The sequence below is a fragment of the Chrysochloris asiatica genome, unplaced genomic scaffold, assembly GCF_000296735.1.
Source record: "Chrysochloris asiatica unplaced genomic scaffold, ChrAsi1.0 scaffold00164, whole genome shotgun sequence".
In the NCBI taxonomy this organism is placed as follows: domain Eukaryota; kingdom Metazoa; phylum Chordata; class Mammalia; order Afrosoricida; family Chrysochloridae; genus Chrysochloris; species Chrysochloris asiatica.
Genome location: NW_006408682.1, coordinates 7,310,948 through 7,319,336, shown reverse-complemented (window position 1 = coordinate 7,319,336; position 8,389 = coordinate 7,310,948). Strand labels below are relative to the sequence as shown.

The following is an 8,389-nucleotide window of genomic DNA, read 5'->3' as shown; positions in this document are numbered from 1 at the left end:
GAGGAGAATACTGAAAGTACCATGGGCTGCCAAAAGACCCAACAGATCTGTGTTGGAAGAAGTGCAGCCAGAGTGTTCCTTGGAGGCAAGGATGGCCAAACTTTAGCTCTCAAACTTCGGACATAGTGTCAGGAGGGACCAGTCTCTGGAGAAGGATATCATGTTTGGTAAGGTGGAGGGTTAGAGAAAAAGAGGAAGACCCCCAACGAGATGGATTGGCCAAGTAGCAGCATCAATGAACTCAAACATGGCAACAACAGTGAGGTTGGCCCAGGATCGGGCAGTGTTTTGTTTTGCTGTGCATAAGGTCGCTATGAGTTGGTACTGACCGAATGGCACCTAACAACAACAACAACACACTGCTTATTGTTTAAGACTATTGAATATTGAGTCCAGACTTTTTATGTGTGTAGTTGAAACTAAGTGAGTACACCATTGCAATGGGTACAGCTAAGTGGGGTATCCCAATAGGTACAAAGGAGTCCTGGTGTGGCACTGTAGGATCAGCACTGAACTGCTAAATGACAGATTGGTAGTTCAAAATCACCAGCTGCTCCTTCTAAATCCTATACAGGGTTGCTGTGAGTCAGACCAACTGGACGGCTCTTAACAACCACCACAACAACAGGTATACATAGGAAGATGGTAAGAGATCAATTTGAGTTCTGAAATATATGTAATTTTGGATGGTTGGAATGTTTTTGTTTTTTTTTTAATGTTTAACATATTTTTATTTACACTTTTTTATATATGTCAAATTTTCTATAACAAACACCTATTGCTATTATGCATAGGGTAGAAAGTACTTTGTAAAGAGTGGATTAAGTGCTATAGTTGATAAAGATGCTTTCCATGCAAATTTCATGGTTATTTTTTCTCTTTTTTTAACTTTTTACTGTGAACTGGATGAAGGTTTAAAGAGCAGATCAGTTTTCCATTGAACAATTTATACACACTTTGCTTTGTTCAATGGATTGTAGTGCTTATAACGTAATCTCTCTTATCCCACTGCCTCTCTGTGTTTTCTTTGTTTTACATCCCAGACATCTTTATTTTATGCCTATTACAGCATGGATTCATAGGAGATGGGTTCCAGAAGCTCAGGCTCCTTTCCAGGAATCCTCACAAAGCTTGGCCATCTGGGTGGAGCAGGCTGGTTGAATCCAGGTAACTTTCATTTTGACTTCATTCATTTTCTTATCATTTTCCTACATGGGTTCTAAAAAGCTATCTTGGCTCTATGCTCAACATGCACATTAATTTTCTTGACAAGACTCTTGCCCTAAACTTGTTGGTTTGCAATGCTAACAGCATGCTGGATAACACCATAGACTCTTACAGTTTTGCCATGGTAACATTTGTGGGGCATTCCTTTTCTACCAGTGTCTCTTCCCTTGATGTCCACAGTATAATGTCTGTTGTATGTGTATGTGTATATGGCCAAAGGAATCATTCCATGTTTTCTAGAAGGCCTGGAAATATAGAGTGGGTGCCTCTGCTCTTTTCCTTTATTTTAGTCATTTTGTTAGATTATTACAAGATGTCGGTTCCAGCCTAAAGGCACTCGTTGTGTTTTCTGTTTCCATTTGTCCTTCTTTCCTAAGTCTTCTGAACTTCGTTCTTGGGCAAATTCTGCCCTTTTGATCTCACATGGCTGATTTTTCTAAGGTGTACACCATTAGAGATATACTTCTTCTTAGAGATCTGTCTATTGTTTGGTTGTGAACTGAATCATGGGGGCTCATTCAGTTTCAGACCTGAAGGGTGACTAAGGGCCAGCAGAGTCTTGGGGGTTCCACCAGTCTCTATTCACCAGTAAGCCTGGTCTTTTATGATTTTGAATTTGGGTCCACATTTTCTTCCACTCTGCCCAACACCTTCTAATTGTCCCATTTCAGAGCAGATAAGGGTAGTCGGGCACCATCTAGTTCTTCTGGTCTCAGGGTCATGGAGACTGATGTTCATGTGGTCCATTAGTACAGTGGACTCATTGTTTCCATGCAACTTTAATTTTCTTCAATCTTCTTTCTTCTGCACAGGGAGAGAATAATACTTGCACCTGAGATCTGTGCTCACATGCTTTAAGACCCCAGCCACTTTCACCAAAGATGAACAACACTGTCTTTGTGGAATGTTATACCAGCAGACCTAGGTGTCCCCTAATCTTAAAGAATTTTAGAGCATTGAGATTTGAATCCAGTTCTCCTCTGTAGAGTGGGCATAGAAGGCTTACAAAAGGAGAAACAATTGACTTGGTTCCAGAAAAATGAATATGCACAGAATGATTAGGAAGAGGTGAGACTTAAAGGGATGAGATCTTTCAACTTAGTGTTTCTGATGGTTGAAAAGGATTGGGAGTATATGAATATAATATTGATTTTCTCTTTAAAGATGGTTTACAGATATAGTCTTTCATTATCATCCCAACAGCATTGAAAGCAGTGTTATTATGATGTTGTTGCTGTTAATGCCGTCGAGTCAATTCCAACCCATAGGGACCCTGTATAGGGCTTCCAAGGAGCAGCTGGTGAGCTTGAACCACCGACCTTTTAGTTCAAACAACTTTGCAGTCTGACGCATTAATCCACAGCGCCACACCAGGGCTCCTACCCACCACTTCTTTATTGACATGACTAATTCCAAAGACCCTGATGTCATTATGCAAAAAACTGGCATTCTGTGAAAATGAAAGACGACTACATTAGCTCACAAAATAGAGGATGACTATCTGCTATGCATAAGGTCACTATGAGTCAGTACCGACTCAATGGCACTTAACAACAACAACAACATCATTACATAACTGACAAATTGCATCATTCCTTAACTACAATGTCATTGAATATTACGGCCCAGCCAAATTAATACAGCATCTTAACCATCACAGCCAGCATAATTAATCTCACTTCCCACCTCAGTTTTTGTTACGGTGGTCTATGTCTTTAATACACAAAAGAGTTGCATAGTAGATATCCTATTATTGTCATGAATGCGAAATGTCGAATAACGGGATAGTCAACAGTGAGGAGTAGGTGCATCTCTATTTTATAGAGCAGGGAACTGAAGCGCTAAAACACACAGCCAAAAACTGGACCTGTGATTCCAAAACCACTCTGAGGTTAAAGGTGCATAACACCCATAGTAGATGAATAACCTGGCAGTGAAAATCATAGAAGGTTAGGGCTGAAAAAACCATGCCTCATATAGACAATGAGTGGTTGTAAGTGATAAGAACCCCCAACAGAGAGCTCTTGAAAAAGGACTTTTACTGACTTATGAAGCTGGGAGAGAATGAAGTGGAACCAGCATCAGGTTTGACTGGGTCCAGGGGCAAAAGGTGTAATCTGTAAGGAAATGTTCAATCATTTTTCTCCAGGAAAGAGTGTTTAAGACTTCAGAGAGCGGCGGATAGGAAATAAACCTGTATTATACCTGCAGTGTTATTGTTGTTGTTGTTGTTGTTAAGTGCTGTTGAGTCAGTTCCAACTCACAGGAGCGGCTGGTGAGTTTGAACCACCGACCTTGTGGTTCAAACTGAGACCTTGTGGTCAAGTGCTTATCCTACAACACCACACCAGGACTCCTTTTATATATATATATATATTGTTGTTAAGTACCGTGGAGTCTGTTCTGACTCATAGTGAGGGTTCCCTGCACAGGTTTTCGAGGCTGTAAATCTTTATGGGAGCAGAAAGCCTCATCTTTCTCCCGCGGAGCAGCTGGTAGTTTCGAACTGCTGACCTTAAGGTTCGCAGCCCGATTCGTAACCAGAGCTCCATATATATATATATATATATATATTTAGAGACAGAAAGAGAAGTAGCTCTGGTAGCACAGTGTTTACGAGTTGGGCTGCTAATCTCAAAGTCAGCAGCTGTGGTTCCTCAGGAGAAAGCTGAGGCTTTCTGCTCCTGTAAAGATTTACAGCCTCGGAAACCCTGTACAAGGTAGCTATGAGTCGGAACTGACATCACGGCATACTACCACTACCATTACTATACGTATATATAGAGAGAGTCCTGAAGTGGTACTGCAGGTTAATGTACTGCACTGAAAAGTTGGTTTGAACTGCAAAGTCAGTGGTTCAAATCCACCAGTCACTTTTTGGAAACCCTATACAGGATCGCTATGGGTTGGAACCAACTCAACAGCACTTAACAACAACAATAATAGACAGGTTTATTTATACCTGCTATAGGTGTCCTGGTGTGGCACTTTACCATAAACACCGGACTGCAAACCAAAAAGTTGGAAGTGCAAATCCACTATTCCCTTCTTGGAAACAGTATACAGGGTTGCTATGAATCAGACCTGACTTAATGACAGTTAACAACAACAACATAACTGCTATGAATTCCCTGGGTGGTTCAAATGGTTAATCTGCTTTTTGTTACCTGAAAGGTTGAAGGTTCGAGTCTACACTGAAGTGCTTTGGAGGAAATGCCTGGTGATCTACTTCTGAAAAATAAGCTACTGACAACCCTGTTGAACACAATTCTATTCAGACACATATGGGGCTGCCATGAAACAGAATCTACTCAATGGCAGCTCTCTACATACTTCTTACAGTATTTTGCCTTCCAACATGAGGTTTAAAAGATGCAGCTTTTCAAAGAAAAAGTGTGGTTAGGGTAAAGTTTGTCCAAAAGCCCACCCCAAAGTTTTTGAGAAGGATCTGTATAGTTTTGCTGTCTGTAGTTTCTGTATCATTGCTATTTGTATATGATTGTTTGTCTTAAGAAAATTATATTTACTAAAAAATTTGGATACAGCAACTGATTCTTTGTTTTCCCACTGACAGAAGGCTGTCAACTCATACTTCCTGTCATCTAGCAGCAAAGAATAGTGACCACAGGGTGACCTTTGAATTGAAGGCTCTTTTAAGAATTAGGCAAAATGCCTGCTTCCCAGCTCTATGCAGGGTATTTCTATTTTAGAACTTTCTGGTTACACAATGCCTACAGAAAAGGAGAGCAGCTATTTTCTTTTTTTCTGTATAAAGTCTTTAGATTCAGCAGTCACAAGCTTTTTCAATAAAGAACAAAATTGTAAAAACCTTTGGCTCTGCAAGTCATGTGGTCCCTGTTGCAATTACACAAGTCTTGTTTTTCTAAAAGCAGCCATAGATGGCATGTATACAAATGAGCAAAGGTGTATTCTAATAAAACTTTATTTTGAAAAACAAGGAGTAGGCCAGATTTAGTTCACAGGCCTTGGTTTTCCAATTCCTGCCCTAGATGATTAATTTTTATTTTTTAAATTACTGGCTATTAAAAGCATCTGTCCTTAGCTAAGTTACAGCAAGAACATTTCAGTTTGATATGGGTATACAATGTTTTAGTTGCTTTGTTGATTGTCTAAAGAATCTGAATTAGCAATTATTTTTAACTGTTTTGTCCTTCTGTTCATTTAGGAGTAGGAATAACCCTATCAAGTACTGTATGTAGGTTGTCGTTGTTGTTGTTGTTATGTGCTGTGGAGTTGGTTCTGACTCATAGCGACCCTGTACAGGGTTTCCGAGGTTGCAAATCTTTACGGGAGCAGAAAGCCTCATCTTTCTCCCACAGAACAGCTTGTAGTTTTGAACTGCTGACCCTGAGGTTCGCAGCCCGATTCGTAACCACTACACTACCAGAGCTCCTTATTGTATGTAGGTAAAACAATGAAAATGAATTAAATTATTCTGGTGGAATGATCGACTTAATGCTTTAAAACCTTGCATTTGCAAGGTAAATTTGATTCAGAAAAAGAGGAATGCAAACTACACTGTGAGTAGAAGGAGGGATGATCAATTCTAGGGGACAGTAAGGTAGATTTTCCTTACTGTGAGTGTGTGAGTGTGCGGACAGGTGGGATAACAGAGTGACTGGCAGTTTGTGCCTCTCAGTATTTCTGTGCCCAATGACAGATGTGCAATTCAAACCAGTCTATAGGTTGTGCCTAACTGAATAGTTTCTCACTGGATAAGAAGCTTAAAGAGAAAAGAGCAAATGAGTACAAGAACCCAGTACCACTGAAGTAAACCCAAAGCAGCTAAGAGAATTCATGTAAGCAACTACTGTGGATGTTGCTGAAACAGCGGGATCTCGGTGTGCTAATAAATTGAAGACACACAGTGATTATACACTATATGTCAAACTGTAATGACTTCAAGCAATTGTCCAATGGAGTCATAAATAAGGCCATTTGGGTGAAATCTTATAAAAAGTCCCTTTGGCACTATGCTAATTCACTCAGTCTTTCTATAATCTTCAACATAGATGGATTGCTTCCTGGGCCTGTGAGCTTCACAAAGTATACTCTTGTGTTTCAAATATATACAGCAATTTAAGAACATAAAGGGAGATTAAAGAATTCAGAAGCTAAAGAAAGGAATGATTTAGTCATTCTAAAGTCAATGCTGGTGGCTCTGTAGGATAAGCACTGGACAGCTAACCACAAAGTAGCAGTTTAAACCCGCTCTGCAGGAGAAAGACGAGGCTGTCTGCTCCCATAAAGACTTATAGCCGCAGAAACCCTGTAAGGGTTGCTATGAGTTGGAACCGACTCGATGGCACTTGACCATAATAACAACCAGGTCAGCATTAACACAGGTATAAGTTGATATAACATTACTCAATTCCTCTACACCCAACCCCAAGATTAGCTAGGAGTCCAGCGTCTATCCATTCCTTTGTTCCCCTTTTCACTGTTCTCCTTGTTTCACCTAAGAATTCCCTTGGGCCTCCACGTCTCTGAAAGGGACATCTGTAGGATTCTTATACCCAAAGAGAGCAGTACTTACTCTTGAGCCAATTCAGAATTGCTGTTGGTTTTCTATTGCTAAATGGAGTTCTATTGAAGATTTGTCATCCTCAGCTGACAAATGTGGATGGTCTACGCTACAGCAATACTGCTTTGGTCCTATCTCCAACCAGATTCTGTAGAGAAAGAAAGTTGTTGTTGCTGTTGCTAAGTGCCATCGAGTTGGTTCCGACACATAGCAACCCTGTATAAAGTTTCCAAGGAATAGCTGGTGAGTTTGAACCACCAATCTTGAGGTTCAAACAGACCTTGTGGTTGAGTGCTTAACCTACAGCATCATACTAATTACTCTCTATGAGCAAACTCCCTCTTTGTTTATTGCAATCATGCACAGCCAATGTTCCCAGGGTGCAGGCATAGTACTAACAAAAATGATTGAGTGTGGAGTCATTTTTAGCATCAGCCATACACTATGACAAACCAGCTCTCCTCAGTAAATTCTGAGTGTCCTATTTTTAGTCTTGGTCACCAATTTGGACACCTACTCTCTGTAAGTTCATTGATCTCTGGAAATGCACTGCCCTTCTCTGTCACTGGACTTTGGTCTGAACTATATCACAGCATTCAAACTACTGTCGTAAATTGATCTCTCCAAACAATGTGCTCTCCTTATACACACAGAACCAAATCCCCTCTGAATAAGCCATTTCAATATCAAGGATGTCAGGTCAAATTCTACAGTCACAGAAGACTGGGTACGTGCCAATCCAATGACGATGACTGTCTAGATACCCCACTTTTGCCTGAAAAGGTCCATAACAGGTCAAAGGTATGATTGTGTATGTGTGTGTCTGAAGGTTTACACAGCAAAACATATACATCAAGTCAACAATTTCTACATGTACAATTCCGTGACATTGATTATGTACTTCAAGTTGTGCCTCCTTTCTCAATACCCATTTCTGAATTGTTTCACATCATTAATATGTAAGGTTTAACACATGCGGCAATGGCAGACTAGGCAGATAAACTGCATAAGCCCTCTACGACAAAGACATGCAAGACCAAATGAAACATACGCCGAGGAAAATCCTGAAACCCTGAACCTCAGAGGAAAGGTTAGAGAAGTGGATCGAGTGCTTGTTGGGAGGAGAAACTGAGCAGGGACAGTGAGAGAGGAAGACCGGTCAATGGCTAGACAGATGCAGGGCAACCATCTTGAACTTTCGTGAGCAACCTCGGTGACATAAAGTGGCCTAGCAGAGCAGTTTCAGACAGGTGATTAGAAAGATGTAATGCCTTCTTTTTTCCCCCAGGCTTCCCTGGTGGCCAGAGATGTGACCAGCTCCCACCATCAGGGAAGCAATTTGGAAATATATAACATTTTCAAATAGTACAGACTTGGACCTAGAAATTCATCTTTTGGTAATACTTGCCCATGTGTAAGCAAAAATTCAATGATGTTCCCTGCGGCATTTTCTACAATATGGAAACACCACTTGGGGGTAGGGGGCAGGATCAAAAGAGCTGATGAAATGGAGACAAATTCAATAAATTGTATTATATGAGTGGTGGTGGTGGTTATGTGCCGTGGAGTCGGTTCCGACTCATAGCGACCTTGCGCAGGGTTTCCAAGTCTATACAT

General features: G+C 40.7%; 1 pseudogene; it reads right to left on the bottom strand.

Annotated features, from left to right (window-relative positions):
* Nucleotides 1-1,063: 1,063 nt before the first annotated feature.
* On the bottom strand, nucleotides 1,064-1,521 carry LOC102814260 (annotated as a pseudogene).
* Nucleotides 1,522-8,389: the final 6,868 nt, after the last annotated feature.